This window comes from Orycteropus afer, unplaced genomic scaffold (assembly GCF_000298275.1).
Source record: "Orycteropus afer afer isolate SDZICR_OR568_19922 unplaced genomic scaffold, OryAfe1.0 scaffold00468, whole genome shotgun sequence".
NCBI classification, from domain to species: Eukaryota; Metazoa; Chordata; class Mammalia; order Tubulidentata; family Orycteropodidae; genus Orycteropus; species Orycteropus afer.
Window position 1 is genome coordinate 1,135,755 of NW_006922055.1, and position 22,126 is coordinate 1,157,880.

The following is a 22,126-nucleotide window of genomic DNA, read 5'->3' on the forward strand; positions in this document are numbered from 1 at the left end:
AATCTACTTCCAAAAGATCACAGCCTTAACCTTATGAAGCAGTTCTGCTCTGCCAACATGGAGCCACCATGAGTCAGAATCAGCGTGACAGCAACTAACAACAGCAACAAGATCAAATTAGATAGTTTAGTCATCATATCACATTGTTGACTTTTAGTAAATTAAGTATTTGTTAAGCTACAATCTTTGTTGATAGATGGTACAAATCATTAACACACTTGGCAGCTAACTGAAAGTTTGGACATTTCAGTTAACTAGAGCAAGAAAGACAGCGCATGGGTGGTTCAGTGGTAGAATTCTTGCCTGCCACGCTGGAGGCCTGGGTTTGATTCCGGGCCCATGCAAACCATTTGTTCTGGAGCTCTGGTAGCATAGTTCCTAAGGCACTGGACTGCTAACCAGAAGGCTGGCTGTTCAAACCCACCAGCCACTCCTCAAAAGGAAGGTTGGGCTATCTACTTCAGTAGTGATACTGCCTCAGAAAGCCAAGGAGGGTCACTATGAGTCGGGCCCAACTTGACAGTACATAACAACAATATAACAGAGGAAGAAAGTATTGGCCATCTACTTCCAACATTTTAGCCATTGAAAACTCTTTGGAGCACAGTTGATTCTGATATACATGGGGTTGCCATGAGTTGGAAATGACTCAACAACTGAAATAAGACGCATACCTACCATTCTGTACTTGATTTTTTTTTCCCCACCAGTAAGGGTAAGCCAGCTTTTCATTTCCCCTCTGATAGTGAGTAGTCCATGATTTTCCATTTACCTCATAAATATTATGGGATACAATGCTAAATAATTTTTCTAGTCCAGCAAAATTACGTATATCACAACATTTCTGTCTAATATGGAAAGACACAGAAGGTAGGTCTGACATGTATTGTTTTCAGTTATGTGGCTAGGTCCATTTGATCACTCTTTCCTACTGGAATTTCTCAAAATTCAACCAGTGTCTAAAATCAATGTCAAACTCGCTAGTGTTTTGAGAAGACATATAAGATAATACAATATGTTGACAACTTTTCCTACTGACAATCAACATAGCATTTACCTATCTCTAATCTTCATATAAATTCCTAAAAAATAATTGTTAATTATTCATCTATTTTTTTTTTACCTTCCCAAGAAATGGAGGAAATTTTCTTCTTTCCAAATCTAAATCTCTGTAGGAATCTGATGGCACACTCAAGTCATGTATTTCAGAGTTTTTTTTTTTTTTTTAAAGTGTTGGGTAGGGTTGAAGAAATCAACAAACAGGTATAGTATTCCATTAAAGTGGGGAGCCATTATTCCATCTAGGCATACATGACAGAAGAAGGAAGTATTTCTAGAACCTGGAGAAGAAAGTGAATGAAGAAGGCCAACTGACAGGAATTGTGGCATCTAGAAAAAGGAAACAGACAATCACAGTAACCCAGCAGAGAGGAAGTTGGGGCAATTAATATCTCAATCTTTCTCTTATCTTTTTTCTTTTTTTTTTTTCTTTTTCATATCCTGCTAGGGCCACTCACTCAAACCCACCATCTGCTCCAAGGAAGAAAGATGAGGCAGTCTGCTACCATAAAGATTTATAACAATGGAAACCAAATGGGGGTCGCTATGAGTCAGAATTGACTCAATGGCAGTGAGTTTGATTTTTGGTTTAGGGTCATTTATTGGCTGAAATCCATCAGAAACCAGAGGGCAAGATGGCCTGTTGTTGCTGTCTACATGAGTTAACCTCTTAGGGCACACAGTAGGGTACAAGATGAAGAGTGAAGCCAGAGAAAGAAACAAAAGATATCTGACTGTCCTTCATATTCAGTAAGAGGCCTAATAAATCAGATGAGTTAAATAGCCTTTCTTATCATCATAATTTACTTTTTATTCTAAGAGCTCATCATTTCAATTTCACGAAAATAGTTATTATCAACCATGTATCCTCTGTCATGTAAAGTCCCAACAATTAGTACAAAGAAATAATACAAAAAAGCCCTGTACTTGCAAAATTCTTTCATAATACTTCTTAATACTTCAAAGCCTCCAAATAACTTTGTAAAATTTGACTGGGGACACAAAATGGAGTGTGAAATACTTAGGCAATTTAATAAATTTCAGCAGCAAATGTATCTTAATATAATGGATATATCTTCTAGAAAAGTAGTTGCATCTGAATTAGCTATACAAGTGTTCCTTTATCACATTTCTCCCTTCTTCCATAATTCATTTTTTTTTTTTTTTTGATGAACAAAAATACGCACTACCCTTAAGCTGTGATTCTGTATGGTAGCTTTTCCTCTTCCTCCATTCCACATTCTTTTAAGTTTTAAAACCTCTCCATTGTATCATAATCTTCCAGCTTTTTGCATTATCTTATACATTTTCTCAAGAAGTTCTTATCTCTAAAACTTTAAAGACACATCAACACTTCTCAATCATGGTACCTATATTGCCTTGCAGGTACAAATTGTGCTTATTTCTGTCAATGGGACAAACCTAGAGCATTCCCAACATTGCCTGATCTATGAAATTCAGTGAAGATCCAAAGTTGAAACATATTCTAGAAGAAACATATGAAAATAGTTAGCAAATTCTGGGATAAAAGAAATAATGTGGAATACATTTTCGTAAGATATAAAAGATACAAGATATAAAAGAGTACTAAAAAGGCTATAATAGTTAAAAAGAGGGTGTTAATATCAGAATGTACTGATGCCTGTTCTTTTAGCAAATATATATTGCCTACAATGTGTTAAGAACAGTTTTAGGTATGAATGACATAACTGAATAAATCAAAGATAAATCTTTACCTTCCTGGAATTTACTCTGATCAATAACTAAAGCATAGTATCTCAGATGTGAACAGGTGCTAAAGAAAAATTAAACTGGGTAGGAGATAGGGTGTGACAAGATCTGGGAAGGGAGTGTACAATTTTAAATAAAGGAACAGGGGAGGAACCCCTGAAACAGCACAAGTTGAGCAAACTTCTGTAGGAAATGAGGGAACTTGCAATGAGGAAAGCTTGAGAAAGGCATTCCAGGAGAGGGAGCAGCATGTTAAATGCCCTAGTGCAAGAAGGACCCTGGTGTATCCCCAGAAACAGGGAATTTACTGTGACTGGAGTGGAATGAACAAGGTGAAGAAGAGGAGGGAATGAGGTTAGAGAAACTACGGATGGTCAGTCCATATAGAACCAATTGGTGCTTTGTAAGAAAGATCACCATTGGATGATTAGGGCAGAGAGGAAATTTTATCAAACTCGTAATCTCATACTTGATCTACTGAATTAAGACTAGATTACAGGCAATTTTGAATGAGGATAGACGTGAAAAGAGTGTTTTAGTTTCCTAGTGCTGCTGTAACAAAAATACTACAAGTGGGTGGTTTTAAAGAACAGCAATTTATTGTCTTATAGTTCTGTAGGCTGGGAGTGGCTGAACTCAGGGCATAAATTGGGATATGATCTTTCCTCTTGAGGACAGGGTCAGATTACTTGAATTGTAGGATTCTCATGTGGTATCTCACTAGTCTCTCCATATGCCTATTTTCCCTTTTTACAAAACACCACTGAGAAGAGATTAGGCTTAGGACCTTCTCTGCTCTGGCATGATATAATTAACATAACAAAAGAATAACTATATCCAAACAAGGTCATTTTAACAGGTACAGGGTTTAGGACCTCAACATATCTCTTTTGGGGACACAATTCAATACATAGCAAAGAGTTAAGAGACTACATTCATGATCTGTCTGAGAGATGATGGTAGCATCAATCAGTGTGGTATTAGAAAAAAAAAAAAAAAAACCTCACTGCTGTTGAGTGGATTCTACTCATAGCGACCCCTCCTTAGGTTTCTGAGGCTGTATCTCTATGGAAATAGAGACCCTGCCTTGGGTTTCCAAGGCTGTATCTCTGTGGAAGTAGATTGTCCAGTCTTCCTTCTGAGGAGTAGCTGATGGGTTTGACCTGCCAGCCTTCTGGTTAGCAGTCAAATGCCTCAGGCACTCCCTCACCAGAGCTCCCCAGCGTTGTGTAGCTGGTGAAAAATCCTCAGATTCTATACACTTTGAAAGAATTAAAAAAAAAAAAAAAAAACCTTGTTGCTGTCAAGGTGATTCGACACATAGTGACCTCTCCTTAGGTTTCCAAGGCAGTAGATCGTCCAATTTTCCTTCTGAGGAGTGGTTGGTGGGTTTGAACCACCAGCTTACTAGTTAGCAGTCAAATGCCTCAGGCACTACACCACCAGAGCTCCTCTTTGAAAGTATGTTGTTGTTGTTATGTGCCGTGGAGTCGGACTCGACTCATAGCAAACCCTCCTTGGGTTTCCAAGGCAGTATCACTATGGAAGTATATTGCCCCATCTTCCTTCTAAGGAGTGGCTGGTGGGTTTGAACCTCCAGCCTTCTGGTTAGCAGTCAAGTGCCTTAGGCACTATGCTACCAGAGTTTCAATAGAAATTGAGATGGGGGAAATAAAGAAATCAAGGCTTACTCCAAGATTTTGAAAGAATACAGTTGCCAATGAAGTTGAGAAAAACTGTTGGAGGACCAGTTTGGAGGGGAAAGAAGATCACTTTTGAAAATATTACATTTGAGGTTCCTGGCTGCCATCTAAAAAATAAATTAAAATTAAAATTAAATAAACTGATGATTATTTCTAAGTTTTGAAATTCATGATGCTTTTTTGTTATAATTCATTTTATATTTGTTGCAGTTCTTGAGAATATGTACAGCAGAACAAACAAAAGTCTACCAATTTCTACATCTACACTTTGGTGACATTGATTACATTCATTGCATCATGTAACCACCCTCACCCTCCTTTTCTGAGTTGTTCCTTCCCCTGTAACATAAACTCACTGCCTCCTGAGTTTCCTATCTAATCTAATCTTTGACTAATTTGGTCTCACATACATTTGGTCCCACACTGCTCAAGAAAGACATTCTTTACTAGTTAAGCTAAGCTATTGCTTGGTTTTAAGAAGACTTCAAGGAATATTTTTGGTTTAAGGTTTGAAGAAGATCTCCGGGAACAGTTTCAGGGGTTCATCACCCCTCCATGGCTCCAGAAAGTCTGGATTCTGTGAGAATTTAAAATTCTGTTCTGTATCTTCTCTTTGTTGGTAAGATTCTTCTATAGAATCTTTGATCAAAATGTTTGGAAATGGTAACCAGGCACCATCCAGTGTTTCTGGTATCATGGAAAAAGAGGCAGTTATTCATGGGGCAACTAGTCACACATTCCATTTCCTCCTTCTGTTCCTGATTCTCCTTCTTCCTCTGTTGCTCCAGGCAAACAGAGTTCATTTACTTTGCTTTGGGTGGCTGCTTGCAAGCTTTTAATACCCAGGTACTACACAATGAAGAGGGAAGTAGAACAAATGCACTGAATACTTTACTATTCAAACACCTGGGATGCCCTATGATCTTTTCTCTGATGTTTAGAGTTATAGTTTCATGGGGCATTCTAGTTATTTTTTTGTTAATGTACTTTTTCCATTATTTTGGAAATAATGTCTTAGAAATTTTGCCATATATGTGTGTGTATGTGTGTATTTATTTATTTAGTAAATGCTTTGTATATCATGACATGCTATCTTTCTCTTCTATAGAATGTAATCTCTCTGACAACACTATGATTGTAATCTCTGAGGGCTATTAATTGCAGTATCCTCAGAACTTGAAATCTGAATTATTTTTCTCAAACCTTCACAAGTTCCAATAAGCTAACTGCTATTTCATACCAATGCCCAGAAAAAAAATAGATTTATTACTTCATGGGAAGAAGTGGGTTAATCACAGAGAGAGCACTTCATCAACCACTTAACAGCTACATGTTACATTGGGAGATGTCCAGGGACAAAGGGAAATCAAGTAGATTACTCAAGTAGATCTATTTCTCATATTTCCATCAATAATACAAGCATCTTTTCATCTATTTTGAATAGTTGAGCTCCAAGTATTTCACTGCTTTACATTTTTATAATTGGTTTTCTAAGTGAAATATATACATTGAAGATGCTGGAGCAAGTCCTTATTATTTAGGTCACTGTTGGTGTAACATTTTTAAAGTAAAAGCAACACGATTTAATTTAAGGAGGTTAAAAGTCCCTTTAGCTATGAAAAATGGCTTCTTTTATTGTTAAAGATTAGGGTCTGTAATGAGAAATAAAAGTACTTTGCTAACATCAGCTGTGTGAAATTTAACCACAAATAAGTGGAGCTCTGTACTTCCCAATGTGCTCTTTAGAATAAAATATTTCTTACAGAAGATTCATGATCTTATTGAGGCATGTCACCACCAGCAGGAGTTATATTGTTGATGGTCCCACTGGTGTTCTTTAACTATGTCTTTTCTTTCTTAAAGCTTATCTTGTGGCCCAGCAAAATTCACAGTGCCAGTTGAAATGCCGCCAAACAGCTCCATGCTCTCTGACAGCAGCAGAGGAGAAGGGAATGCAATGGGTGTCCCCCAGAAGATTTAAACACAGGAAAGCAGATCAAACTATAACTTCAGCTTATATACAAGATTTTTTTCTTATATTATGCACTACCACACTTTAAGATTGTTTTCTAATTTTAAAATGTATGCATTACTCAAAATTTCTCTCCAGGTCCAGAGAGATTAAAAATAATGAATTGATATCCAGTCTCTTTTTAGCATATTAAGTAGTGAGTGTGGGGCTGCAATGGATAAATTATGTTTTTAATTCAAAACAAGTTTATCATCTCTGAAAAACCAGCTTCTGTTCATAAATTCTTTGTTACTACCTTTCTTTCAATTCAGAAAAAGAAAAGTCCTAAATTAACCTTGACTTCAGTCCATCTTCTATTGTATCTCTAACATCTGTAACCCCTCACACCATCTCCATTATCTTTACCCAACTCAGATGCTATCACCTCACACTGGACTATTGTAAATAGTTACATAACTGGTCTCACTGGCTACAGTTGTTTCTCCCTCTTATTTTTCACTGATTACATTTACACTAATTTTCACAACATATCATTAGGAGCTCTGGTGGCATAGTGCTTAAGGCATCTGACTGCTAACCAGAAGGATGGCGGTTTAAACCCACTAGCCACTCCTCGGAAGGAAGGTTGGGCAATCTACTTCCGTAGTGATATCGCCTCGGAAACCCAAGGAGGTGTCGCTAATAGTTGGATCCAACTTGACAGCAGTGTGTTTGGTTGTGTTTTGTATCACACTAATTTTATCACATATTTCCTCTTGTAAATCTTTACCAATTCATTGCTACCTATTGAATAATGTTCGGAATCTAACTAACATTTAAGCCTTCCATTAAATGCCTGTTTACTCCAAGTGCACTTGGCACCTTTATTTCTACAAGCTAATATTTGCTGGGAGGGGAAGAAAAGAAAGAAAAAAAAGCTCATCACTGTCAAGTTGAATCCAACTCATATCAACCCCTCCTTGGGTTTCCAGGGCAGTATCTTTATGGAAGCAGACTGCCCAATCTTCCTTCTGAGGAGTGGCTGGTGGGTTTGAACCACCAGCCTTCTGGTGAGCAGTCAAATGCCTTAAGCACTACACCACTAGAGCTCCCAATATTTGCTAGGTACTCACCATATACTAGACACTAATATTTTTGAAATATAAATCCATGCTCTCCTCAAGTTATCTCTCTTAAGTCGACACTGTTATTAGCTACAGTGAAGCACTGGGGATTCATTGGGGGAATTTTTGCCTCCCATGGTGGAGAACAGAGTTCAATTACATCCAGTACACCTCATACATAGCCATGACCTAACAGTCAGTTAAGGCTTGTGTGTTGTTATGATGCTGAATAGGTTTCAGTAGAGCTTAAGAAAGACCTGACATCCTACTTCTGAAAACCAGCCAGTGAAAACCCTATGGATCATAATAGTCTGATCTGCAACCCATCATATTTTGTTCTGGTGTTCATGGAGTCTCAATGAATCTAGTTGATGGCAGCTAACAACATTATATATATATATATATATATATATATATATATATATGTGTGTGTGTGTGTGTGAGAAAGGACAGAAAAGTAAAATAATTAACCCAAATACATGTTCTGTGTATCTGACAGAGCTGGAATTCATACAAAGTAATTGGACCTCCAAGTCTATGCTTTCAATTATGATACAATCGTGTCTTTCTGGACTTGTGATCATTAGAAGGACAGCTCAAATACCACTTTTCTCTAAGAACTCCTTACCAATATTTCTAGGTAGAAGTTATATTTCTGATTTCTCATAGTACTCTGTAACTCATTAAGGCATATGCCATATTTTAACTTGTACAGTAATTATTAGAGTGCATGTTTTAAATTCCTAATGAGAACTTAAGTTCCTTGAGAACAACAATAATTTCATGCTCAAGTCTGACATTCCTTGGTGACTACACAACACTCTATTCCGGTCTTTACTTAGTGAATAACTCAATGGTAAAATTGATTCTTCAAAAAAATTACTGGATTTACTCAGTGATGAGTTGCTTTGAAAAAAAAAAAAAACCTTTGGAAAACATAAATATATTTGATAAAGTAGGTTAAAAAATGGCTTAATCAATTAAATAAACTGAATCAGGTCCTATTTTTGTACTTTTGTACCTACTTCTCTCAGTCTGCCTGAAAAACAATAGATAAGGAAATAATAACACAATTACATGCTTCTAAATCATTTCCACAATGCCATTTCCATTGAAACTCAATGGTTTGTATGCCACTTACTCTAATTAGTAGGCATTTTATCTGAAGACTGTGTCTTTGATTTTTCATTGATGCTTTTTAATTTGGCTGTATGTCTAAGTGCCACTTAGGGATAGAAAGGGAGTGTTGGATATTTTGGAATTGCTAATTAGGATCAATAATAAGCTGAGTAACTTTTATTGCACATCTTGAATAAAAAAATTTCATGACACAGAATGGCATGTACTTGGCACTTAGGTAGGAGTTCATCTTTAGATGCTCTGATTAATGTTTTAGGTCAAGAAAGGTAATAATTACTAGTAGATGTTAACATTCTATTCATAATTTTATGATCTCATTTGTACTTTATAGATGTTCTCTAAACTTAGACTCTGTCACATTTGTACTGAGATTGGTTACGTCAAGTGGATTACATTTTTTTTTTAGAAACTTGCTTGACAATAGGGAAATTGTAATTTTCTCTAAGTATTTTAATAAATTAATCATAGTTATAATAATGGATTTGGGGGTATGATAGAACTTAGCTTAAGCCCCACCCCTCCACTTACTAGGAATATGACTTTTGGCAGGTTAATTTATATAAGCCTGTTTCTTCACCTGGAAAATAGAGATATAAGAATAGGTAATTCTTACTGCATGTTTGTGATTTAATGTGTTAAAATCTTAGCATACTTAGCATAGTGTCTAGTATGCATAGATAGCCGATAAATGCTTGGTTAATGAGCAAGTTAGCATGTAAGTATGTTCAAATATTAGAAAATACTGTTTTATAAGAACAAGGAAAAATAGAAATGGTTGTTGCTATGTTGTTGATGCAGTGTGCTATCAAGTTGATGCCAGCTCATAATGACCCAATGTCACAATGACAGTTGTGGACGTAGCAGTAATTTACCTTCTTACTTCACCAAACATTAAACATCACACAACTCAATGATTATACTGGAAATCATACGTGCTTGAGAATAAATGCTTAAGTATTAAAAGCTGGTTGTAAAACAATATGTGTGTGTGAAATAAAATAAATGCATATATAGAGAAATTAGATTCTACATTATATTAGGTTTTTTTTTCCCCCATTAACAAATGACTTGGCCATTCATTTTTAATTTGGCAAACTTCATATTTTGTGTTAATAGATGCATTCTTCTACAAGGCCTAATTCTGTATCATTGTAAGTCAGGTTTATACTCACATCTGATCTCTATGTGGGCAGCTACCTCAGCTGTGGTATAGTTAGTGGCTATAGCCCATTGTTTTCCTCACTGCATGCACATCTTTTGCTAATCTGGCTTATCACATTTTTAAAAGTGTTTTAAATTTATATATAGCACAAAATTTACCAATCAACATTTTAACATGTACCATTCAATTTAACATCAATCATGTTCTGCAACTATCACCAATATCTATTGACAAATTGTTCACTCTGCTTTTGATGCCCATCTTCAGCTCTGCTACTCCCTCTTAGAAGGGATCTCCTCATTTAATTCTACAAGACCTGGTTCCATGGTTCCCTAATGATTTCCTCTCAGTCTGGCTGATTTTGGCTATCTTAAGTAAGATATTTGCCTCCATTCTGGTCTTACTTGTAGTATTAATACTTCTGAGACTTCCTCAGTGGCCTACAAATTTTATAGTAGTATTTATAGTGGTAGAGGTAGGAGAGAATGTGTTTTAGGAACATACTTTCTCCTGGGTTTCCATTATTGCTTTCTAATTATAGTGCTAGTTCCCAACCACCATGACCCACCCCCCACTCTCTGCCCTAGTCAACTGGCATATCTGGGGCACAGAAGAATGCCTTCAAATTGAATAAGGTGCTTTTGATCTTAGTTGGGCATTTGCTGAGTATTTTAACTTTTGATTCACTAAATTTTGATACAGAATAGCATCATACAATTTATTTAAAATTACATTTCTACTTGTAGCAATGATGTCTTCAAAGAGAGCTGGATCACATATTTTTGGCATAAAAAGAACTTGCCTGTGGAGAGGACAGGTGTACTCTTCTGTAAATCCTACTGACTGAGAATTAGTTTATAGGTTGAGATTACACGTTCTTAGTTTATTTCACATCCCTATATTCAATTTAGTTTACAGTGGAATTATATGTTTGAGGATTTCTCAAAACAAATGAATAAATACGGGTCGTGTGTATTTGGAGGGAAGTGAGTTTGTTGGATTATATTAAAAAACAAGATACAATAATAACTGTACTAGCACAACTTCATGTAAATGAGAACATAACTCAATTCACTCCCTCCCTTCTTTTAATTCCTTTCTCTAACCCTAACATTTGTTGAAGGATAGTGAATGAAGAAAGCAAAAAAGATAAGAAAATATAAAAAAGAATACTTTAGTAATACTTAGCCTATATTAATCACTTTATTTTTGCAAATATGGGTTATAATGACAAATATTAGAAAAAAAATATTTTTGAAGGACAGATTTGAGATTAATAGCTTATTCAGCAACAGAAAAACCAAATATATATGTATGTATATATAATAAAGAAAATAAGGCCTACAGATGTTGATGTTTTCTAGATATAACCAATCAACTCACAGGGTTAGTTTTCATGGCTTGAAGACGTGTGGTCATGACCTTGTAGGGCAATCCAGTCAACTGTTATATATTATTCATAAAGTTTGTGTTCTACATCCCAGTTTGGTGAGAATTCTCTGGAGTCTTAAAAGCTGGTAAATGGCTATCTAAGATACAACTATCAATTTCTATTTGTCTGGAGAAAAAAAGAAAGTAGGAAACCTGAGAATTAGAGAAGGAAGTGAACTACAGGATCAATTTTCTCCATGAACCACAACCATTCTACCCTGAGACCAGAAGAACTAGATGGTGCCCAGCTTCTACTAGCTGGTAGCTAGTCCTGATCAAGATCCCAATAAATAGATCCTAGTGGAAAGGGATATATATTGTATACATTTTTATTTTCATTTTATGTTGCTATAATTATGTTTATCATGTAGTTTAACTTTTAAAGTAGGACCAAGCCATGAGAGCACTAACCCAGGCATTGAATCTAAGTGATAGGGAGCAAAGAAATTTTCCTTCCTTTCTTTCTACCTTCCTTTCTTTTTTTCTTCCTCCCTTCATCTCTCTTTCCTTCCTTTTCTCACTCTTTCATCTTCTTTCTCCCTTCTTTAATTCCTTCTTTCTTCTTCTGTTCTTTTTTCATTTACTCTCTTTTGCTTTTTCAGTTACAGAAAGCCATGTGTGGATGTCTTGCTGAGAAGTCATCCTTTTTTTACCAAAGGGAAAAAAATCTTCTGAACAGTTCTAAGATGGTGTTTAAATAGAAGACATGATTGTTGAGACTGATGGTCAGTCTTCAGTTTAAACCTTAAGGAAAAAAGAGTAAGAGTTAATTTTACCTGTTATATCAGTGAGCTTATACACTTGGGCAATCTACTTCCATAGAGATACCACTTCAGAAACCCAAGGAGGGGTCACTCTGAGTTGGGTCAGACTCAACAGCACGTAACAACAACAACAACATACACTTCTGTAAAGATTTACAGCCTTGGAAACCCAATGGGGATTGCTATGAGTCAGAATCAACTCAATGGCAATGGGTTTTTCTACACACTTAACTTTACCCCCATCACATCAAAGTAGAAGGAATACAGAAATGGGAACAAAATGTCAGAAGTAAAGAATAGGCATTTGAGACATGCATCCCTCATGAACCAAGTGCAATTATGGTTGTAGAAAACTGCTCAGATATTTGAGCCTGGCCATATTTTCATAATTCAAATTGCTAATTTGCAAACACTTATTTTTAAGGTGGCCAAGGCCCAAGTGGCTGAACTTCTTTTATATTGAGAAGAGCTAAATTAGTATCCTTCATACAGGCCTGCTGTCCTTTTGGAAAGTAAAGGCCTTGGCATGGCTGTGTTCCCCATGATATGAAATAGTTTATTTGTAGAGTTATTATATCTATAACTAACATGTGAAGGTAATTTGTACATATTTATAAACTTGAAATACAGTTCTGGAAGCATGAAACTCAATTAATGATAGTTTTTTTCCCCTGTCCCTCAATGACTTCACAGTCCTGGTATGGCTGGTGATTCCCTTCCTTCAGGCTTTTTGGTCCAGACATTCTGTGCTCCACATCTCTTGTCCATTCCAGTACCTTGATGCCTTCTACCTCCTGGCCAGTCCTCCAAGTATGTCTCCCACAGACCTCTCAACACTATCTTTCTTATGCCTCAGCTCTCCCTATAAAAACAGCTTAAGCCATGCCTCCTGCCCCACTGACAGCCCCACTTGCTTTACACAATTAACATGCTAGCCACTAGTTGCTTCTTGCTTCTCAGACACCATGTGGTCCAGGCCTCCTACCCTACTGACTGCATACCCACATGCTGGCCACCAGCTGCTATTCACTCTCCCTGTTTCTTCTCAGGATGGTTGCTTGGTGACTGCAGACCAGCTCTTCGAACTGCTCAATGAGAATTTTTCCATCATCTACTGGGTTTAACCAAATTTTCTCCAATATGGTCTGTGAGCTCTCTTCCAATTTTGTCCCTCCTAGGGTTCCTTGTAGAGGTGTTTTTTTTTTTTTTTTCCTCCTATACGTAAAAAAAAAAAAAAAATCACTGCTGTCACATCAGATCTGGCTCATAGCCACACCTCCTTGGGTTTTCAAGGCAGTATTTCTACAGTAGTTTGCCCAATCTTCCTTTTGAGGAGTGGCTGGTGGGTTTGAACTGCCAGCCTTCTGGACAGCAGTCAAATGGCTTAGGCACTACGCTGCCAGAGATCCTCTTCTTTATTGTTTAGCAATTATTTATGTTAAAACTCCCTGTTTAAATCACTGAGTGCTTTCTATCTTCTAAATATATCCATATTGCTTGTCCAGAATGAATGTATCCAGACAAATACTTCATACACTTTCTGTGAGTCTCTTTACCATTCTCTAAACTTCATGTTCCCATTACTCCCTTTTAGTCAAGATCAAACCCCAAAACATAAAGCTCCACCTCAATATTAAAATCATACTTACGCCAGTTAACAGAATCCAATTATCTGTTGTGTTTTCTTTATTAAGACAACAATATGAAAATTCCAGTAATGTTTTGGCCAAATGATTAAGTCTAAAAATTACAAATAATTGGCAAAGACAGGGTGAGTCATAACTGTCTCACACAAAACTTAACTCATCAAAAAACTAACTCACAAAATAAAATAATTCAGCACAATTATAAAATTCTTCTGGTGTGGAATATCCTTTTTAAGTTATGACTTGTATAACAGAGTTGTGCTTTTTGATTTTCTTATTTTCATCTTTCTGCATATATAATTAAGACACATTTGAGATTAAAATGAGATACTAATAATTATGTACAAGTCAGTATGGTCCCAATTAAATGAGGGCATATGTTCAACCTATATTTGACTGACCAATTATTTGAAGGCCTTCCTTTGGGAAAAATTATTGTGATATCACTACTGTTTTATTCATGGGATAATTAGATGAGGGTATGAAACTAGGGAGAATGAATAGGCTAAGATAGCCTAAGAATAAATATAGGATCTCTGGTAACATAGTGCCTAAAGCACTTGACTGCTAACCAGGAGGCTGGTGGTTGAAACCCACCAGCCACTCCTCAGAAGGAAGATGGGGTAATCTACTTCCATAGTGATACTGCCTTGGAAACCCAAGGAGGGATCGCTATGAGTCGGGTCCGACTTGACGGCACATAACAACAACAACAATAAATATACACTTTAAGGTTTAATGCTCCATTATGAGAAATGAATTTTTTTACAATAATCATATCATCATTTATAAGTATAGATTTAATGTTAGTATAAAATTCACTATAATACCCTTACTTTTGGGTCACACAATTAATCTTCTTTATTAATTTATATTTGTCATGTTGTTATTGCTGCAATTATTGCACTATACAAATGTAAATGTATCTCTATTAAATCATATACAGTGTTTTGTAGTGCTAGGAGGTCATACATAAGTAAGTCTATGGTACAGCTAAACTATCAATAGCTAAAGCAACCAAAGATTAAAACACCCATTTTCTAGGCCTAAAATACTATTTATTTTATTATAACAGGCTATCTAGACATGTGCTTTCCAAAAGGTAGCTAGTAGCCACATGTGATTATTTAAATTGCAACTGACTACAAGTAAATAAACTTACAATTCTAGTTCAGTCACACTAGATACCTACTCATAGCCACATGTATCTGGTGGGTATCATGCAGAGAGTGCAGATGTTAGAGCACCTTCATCATTGCAATACTAAAATCTAGAATTCTAAATAATAATAATTATTATTATCCCATAATTATTGAAGAGTACTAGTGATTTATCTTTTTGGTTAGGACGGAGAAGAATATAAAACAGCTTTGCTGCTATGGCAACAACAAAAACTAGGCAAATTAAAAACATACTTTCTACAGGGCTAGCAATGAGTGAGGGATTCAAGGAAGCCTTGATAAACTGAATTCCAGAGAGCAAAATGTTCTTTATAGGTTACCAAGGACACAGTAGCTACAATCTGGTGTGGTCACATGGTCTGGGTCTAGAGAGATGGAAGAAAGTACCTATAATATACAAAAAGACTTTACTAAGACTGAAAAGGAATAATTATTATTAGATGACAATGTGTGCCTCTGGAATGAATTGAAACTTGGAAGGGCCCAAATACAAAATCAAAGTGCTAAAATCTTGACCACATTTTACTCATCCTATCTACATTTGCAAAAGATGAACAGTAGAGGAAAGGCTGAATATGAAGTCTTGGACATTCCTGCAGTACTCTCTCTAAAATTGTTTCAGAAGTAAATCAAAATTAATTGAAAAAACAGTTCAAACCTCACTATGACAAGATCAAAAGGAAGTTCAATGACTCTGTATTATAAGAGATTGGGGTTTGGATAATCAGTCACAGAAGAGCTCAGTGTAAAAGTGTAGTCCAGCATCAAATCAAGTAGGCACTAGGAAAATTTGAATAATCTGTGTCTCACACATAATAAATGGCTTTTATTCTGTGGTAAATAAACAAAACAAAATATATCATACTAATTATCATCTGTTCTATTATATACAGCATCCATAATAAGGTAAAAAGAATAATAAGGAATGAAGAAATAACAAAATGAGCTGAAATTAAGATAAAATGCAGTCAATAGAAGGAGAAAAACAGATGATCCAGTTATGGAGTAAGCAAGTAAGTGCTTCATGATAACTGCTACAAGCATGTTAAAAATTTATAGAAACAGATGGATATACTTATTAAAAAGAGGAATTATTTCAGGAAAAAATGAATACAATTTAAAAGAAGTGTACCTCAAAAGCTATAATATATGATATTCACAAATTAATTAGATAACTTAATATTGCAGAAGAAATGAGTAGTGAATTTTAAAATAGAATAATAGAAATCATCCAAACTGAAGTAAAGAGAGAAAAAGATTAAAAAAATAAATGAATAAAAGAATGCTAAAATCAAAAACAAAATCCATTGCCTTTGAGTCAATTCTGAATCATAATGAACTTATAAAACAGAGTAGGACTGAACCACAAGGTTTCCAAAGCTGTAATCTTTACAGAAGTAGGCTGCCACTGAGTCTACTGAGTAGCAGCTAGTGGATTCTAACTGCTAACTTCTTGGTTAGTAGCCGAGCATGTAACCACTGCTCAATTAGGGCTCCTTAGTATCAGTAAGTAAATACCATGTAATCTGATATATTTATAAGTGATGAACCAGAATATGAGGAGAGAGAGAATGGTGTAAAAGTAGTATTTTAAGAAATAATTTCTGAAAATCTTTCCAAATTTTGAAAATTATCAATCCAAATATTTAAGAAATTCAGTAAACCCAACCCTAAGTTAGAGTAAATAAATACAAAAAGTATACTACTATAGATTGAATTGTCTCCCTCAGAAATATGTGTTGTAAATCCTAACCCCTACACTTGTTATAATAATCTCATTTGGGAATGAGTTTTCTTTGCTTTGCTAGTGATGCAGTATTAGTAGAGGGTGTCTCTTCAATCTCTTTTGAGCTATGAAAAGAGCAAGCAAACAGAGATGGGCGAAGATAGATGTCATGCCACATGAAGATCACCAAAGAACCAAGGAATAGAAGCTGAAGAGGCAAGGACCTTTCCCAGAGTCAACAGCGAGAGAATTCTTCTCCTAACCCTGGTGTCTTGAATTCAGATTTCTGGCCTCCCAACCTATGAGAAAACAGATTTGTTTGTTAAAGCTATCCACTGCTGATATTTCTGTTACTGCAGCAATAGATAACCAAGACACATACCAAATCACATCATAGACAAAGTGCTGACACACGAGTTTAAAGATAATGTCTAAAAAGCAAGCAATTGCAAATTGAAGTGGAGCAAGATGGTGGTCCATCCCCCCCCCACTCTCTCTCTCTCTCTCTCTCTCTCTCACACACACACACACACACACACACAACAACTCTGAAGCTGGAAGAACCAACAATCTCAAAACTCTGACAACTAGTCAAATTGTTGTAGCACCTAACTGAATGGTGAATCAACAAAAAATCAACATATAAACAGTAGGAAAGCTTTACTTCCGTCCTTTCTCTTATGACCCATCCCCACCCTTTCTCTAGCTCAGATTGGCATCTTAAAGTGGCACAATGCCCTGTACCCCAAAAAAGACTGCCTGTTCTCTGGCTCTAGATATAGCATTACAGACTTGATAAGCAAACTACTGTGTGTGTCTGTTCTAGCCAGACCGGGAGCTACCTGAAGGACTGAAATTAATGCTTTCAAAAACATCATATCCACAGGAAAATAGAGAAGGCCACACACATGCTCAGAACAAGATGCATGCTCAGGAATTACCTAGAAGACACTACAGGATTGCTTTGGGCTAATTCTTAGTTTCAGTGCAAGCTTTTCTAAGGGCTTGAAAAGGGTTCTGGCAGAAAGCCAATTTGGAAAGACTGGGAGAGAAAAGCAGTCTTTGCAAAAATATTTATTTAGAGGAAGTCATTAAATAAATGGATGACTTCAGCCTTCAACAATTAACAAAATAATAATAAATAAAACAGCAAACCATGGGGAATAGGATAATGTAATTTCCAGAGTTACCACACTATAGCAATAACATTTTAACAACAACAACAATAAAATCACAGGACATAAAAAGAAACAGGGAAGGGTAATCTATTCAAAAGAACAAAATAAAATGACAAAAACACTTCTGAGTAAACATAGAAAATGGACTCACTAGACAAAGATTTTAAAGTTGATGTATTAAATATGCTTAAAGAGCTAAAGGAAAATGCAGACAAATAACTAAAGGAAATTAGGGGAAAAAGTACAGGAACAAAATGACAATATCAATAAAGAGATTTTTTTTAACGAAACAGAAATACTGGAACTGAAAAATACAATAGCTGAAATGAGAAAATCACTGTATAATTTTACAGTACATTTGAGTTGACAGAAGAAAATAGCAATGAACATAAAGATAGGATAATCCAAATTATTAAGTCTGAGGAACAAAAAGAAAATAACATAAAAGGGAGAGAGGACAGTATAGGAATAGCTGGGGTTTTTTTATGTGACTGAAGTTAGATTGATATAAATTTAAAGCATTTTTTCCTAAATGGTAATCTTTATGGGAGAAATTATGAGGTCTTTTCTCCTGTGAAATTTCTGCTGGGTCTGAACTACTGACTTTTCAGTTAGCAGCCAAGCTCTTAACCATTGTGCCACCACCAGAACTCACTGCCATCAAGTTGGATCTGACTCATAGCAACCTCTCCTTGGGTTTCCAAGGCAGTGTCACTACAGAAGTAGATTGCCCAACCTTCGCTCCGAGGAGTGGCTGGTTGGTTTGAACCACCAGCCTTCTGGTTAGCAGTCAGATGCCTTCAGCACTACACTACCAGAGCTCCAAGACTCCTTTAAATTTAAAATAATTATTAAAAGTTTAAGATGTTAAACATAAACCCCATTGTAACTACAAGAAATTTTCTTATATATATATATATGAAAAGGAAAAGGGAATCAAAATAGTTCACTACAAAAATCAATTAAGCATAAATGATGGCAGTATTGGAGGAAATGAGGAACAAAGTTAAGAAACACAGAAAACAAGTAGCAAATGGTAGAAGTAAGTCTTTCTATGTTAGTTGTTGTTGTTATTGTCTTGACTGCTCAAGTTGATTCTGACTCATAATGACTTCATGTGTTACAGTGTAGAACTGCTCAAACTGTGTTTCCTTGGCTGAAATCTTTACTGAAGCAGATTACCTGTTCTTCCATAATGCTTCTGGGTGGGTTGGAACTGCCAACTTTACAGTTACAAGCTAAGGGCAACCATGTGCATTATCCAGGCACTTTTTTTTTTTTTTTTTTTAATGAGTAATTACTTTAAAAGCAAGTGGATTAATTGATTAAACTAGCCAACCAAAAGACATAGGGTGGCAGAATGGATAAAAGTCCATGATTCATGTATTTGCTGGCTACAAAAGACTCATTGTATACCCAAAGACATGATAGATTGAAGGTGAAAGAACAACAAAATACATAATTCCACATAAATGGCAATCAAAATTGAATTGTTGAGGCTATATTGATATCAGAAAAAATACACTTTAGGTAAAAACCTCATAAGAGACAAAGAAGGGCACATATAATAATAAAAAGTCAATTCATCAGGAATATATAAAATTATAAATATATGTATATTTAATGTCAGAGCCTCAAAATTTATAAAGCAAACTCTGACAGAATTAAAGAAAGAGATAGATCTACAATAATTGTCAGAGTTTTTAATACACCATTTTTGAAAATGTATGAAACATTGAGACGATCAATAAAGAAATAAAAGACTTGAATAAAAACATTAGCCATAACAGCATATTGTCTAAGGAATTTGACTACCACAAGTTCAGTTTCAAACCCACTAGCTGCTCCATGGAAGGAAGATGGGGCAATCTACTTCCATAAAAATGTATCACCTTGGAAACCCAATGGGAGACGCTATGAGTCAGAGTCAACTAAATGACAGTAAGTGAGACCTAAGTAGACATATATAGAGCACACCACCCAACAACAGTGCAATATATATTCTTCTCTAGTGCATGTGGATCATTCTTCAAGAGTAATTGTGAAAAACACTTTACCAGACAGATAATTAATTACTTACCTCCTAGGAGCTATAGAAGAATGTACTTTTAAAAAGGGAATTACATTTGCAAGAGAGTTGCTGGTCTATACTCTAGTCACCACTCGCCTATCAGTTTGTCCTACTGTGTTGGCTCATGTGTTACTGTGATGCTGGGGGCTATGCCACAGGTGTTTCAAACACCAGCAAGATAACCCATGATGGACAGGTTTAAGTGAAGCTTCCAGACTAAGACAGAATGGGAAGAATGAAGGGGCTATCCACTTCTCAAGAATTGGCCAGGGAAAACCTTATGAACAGAAGTGAAACACTGTCTGATATATTACTGGAAAACTTTCTGAATAACCCTGAAACATTGTCTGATATACTGTAAGAAGATGAGCTCCTCAGGTTGGAAGGCACGCAAAATACCACTGGGGAAGAGCTGCCTCCTCAAAGTAGAGTCAACCTTAATGACATGGATGGAGTAAAGCTTTAGGGATGTCTCTTCGTTGATGGGGCACAACTCAAAATGGGAAGAAACAGCTGTAAATATCCATTAATAATCAGATCATGGAACATATTAAGTATGAACCTAGGACAATTGGAAGTTGTAAATAATGAAATGGAATGCATAAAGATTGATATCTTAGGCATTAGTGAGCTGAAGTGGACTGGTTTTGGACATTTTGATTCAGACAATCCTATGATCTACTATGACAGGAATGACAAATTGAGTAGGAATGGTGTTGTATCATCAACACAAAGAATGTTTCAAGATCTATCCTGAAATACAATATCATCAGTGATAGAATAATATTCATATGCCTACAAGGAAGACCAGTTAATACTACTATTATTCAAATTTACACAACAACCACTAAAGCCAAAGATGAGGAAATTGAAGAGTTTTACCAAAATCTGAAGCCTGAAATTGGTCAAACATGCAATCAAGGTGTATTGATTATTATTGATTATTGGAATATGAAAGTTTGAAACAAAGAATAATCACCAGTAGTTGGAAAATACGACCTTGGTGATAGAAATGATGATGGAGATTGCATGATAGAATTTTGCAAGACTAATGACTTATTCATGGAAAATACTTTTTTTCAAGAACATAAACAGTGGCTATACATGTGGACCTCACCAAATGGAATACACAGGAATTAGATTGACTACATCTGTGGAACTAACAGATTTGTCCTGGAGGAAGTGAAGCCAGAGTGCTCCTTGGAGGCAAGAATGGCCAGACCTTGTCTCACCTATTTTGGTCATGTTGTAAGAAGGGACCTTCCCTGGAGAAGGATGTCACTGGTAGAGTGGAGGGTCGACGAAAGAGGGGGAGGCCTTCAACGAGATGGATTGACACGGTGGCTGTGATGATGGGCTCAAGTATAGAAGGGATTGTGGGGCTGGTGTAGAATAGGGCAGTGTTTCATTCTGCTGTGCATGGGGTCGCTATGAGTTGGAAACGACTCGATGGCACTTAACAACAACAACAACAACAACATCTGTGGAAAGAGGTGATGCTGAAGCTCAATATGGAGGCACATACTCCTCTTTGCCAAGTAATTTGGAAGACAGCTACCTGGCCAACTGACTGGAAGAGATCCATATTTGTACCCATTCTAAAGAAAGGTAATGCAACAGAGTGTGGAAAATTATTGGACAATGTCCAATAATTAATTCCATGCAAGTAAAATCTTGATAAAGGTAATTTAAAAACAGTTGCAGCAGTATATTGACTGGGAAAATCCATAAATGCAATTGGATTCAGAAGCAGATGTGGAATGAGGAATATCATTACTGATGTCAGATGGATCTTGGCTGAAAGCAAAAAATACCATAAATATGTTTACTTGTGTTTCATTGACTATGGAAAAGCATTTGAATGTGTGGATCATAACATACTAAAGCTAACGTTGCAAAGAATGGGAATTCCAGAAAACTTAATTGTGCTCATGAGGACCGTGTACATAGACCTTCAAACAGAACAAGGAGATACTGCATGGCTGAAAATCAGGAAGTGTGTTCATCAGGGTTGTGTTATTTCACCATTTTTATTCATTCTGTATAGTGAGCAAATAATCTGAGAAGCCACACAATTTGAAGAAGAATGTGGCATTAGGATTGGAAGAAGGCTCATTAACAACCTGCTATATGCAGATGACACAACATTGCTTGGTGAAAGTGAAGATGACTTGAAGCACTTACTGATGAAAATTAAAGACTATGTGTACAGTATGGATTACACCTCAAAATAAAGAAAAAAATCCTCACATCTGGACG

At 36.0% G+C, this 22,126-nt stretch overlaps 1 non-coding gene across 1 annotated transcript; it reads left to right on the forward strand.

The window, feature by feature from the left end:
- The first annotated feature begins 273 nt into the window (after positions 1-273).
- On the forward strand, positions 274-344 carry TRNAG-GCC. The gene has a single exon. It is a non-coding gene; the product is annotated as a tRNA-Gly (tRNA).
- Positions 345-22,126: the final 21,782 nt, after the last annotated feature.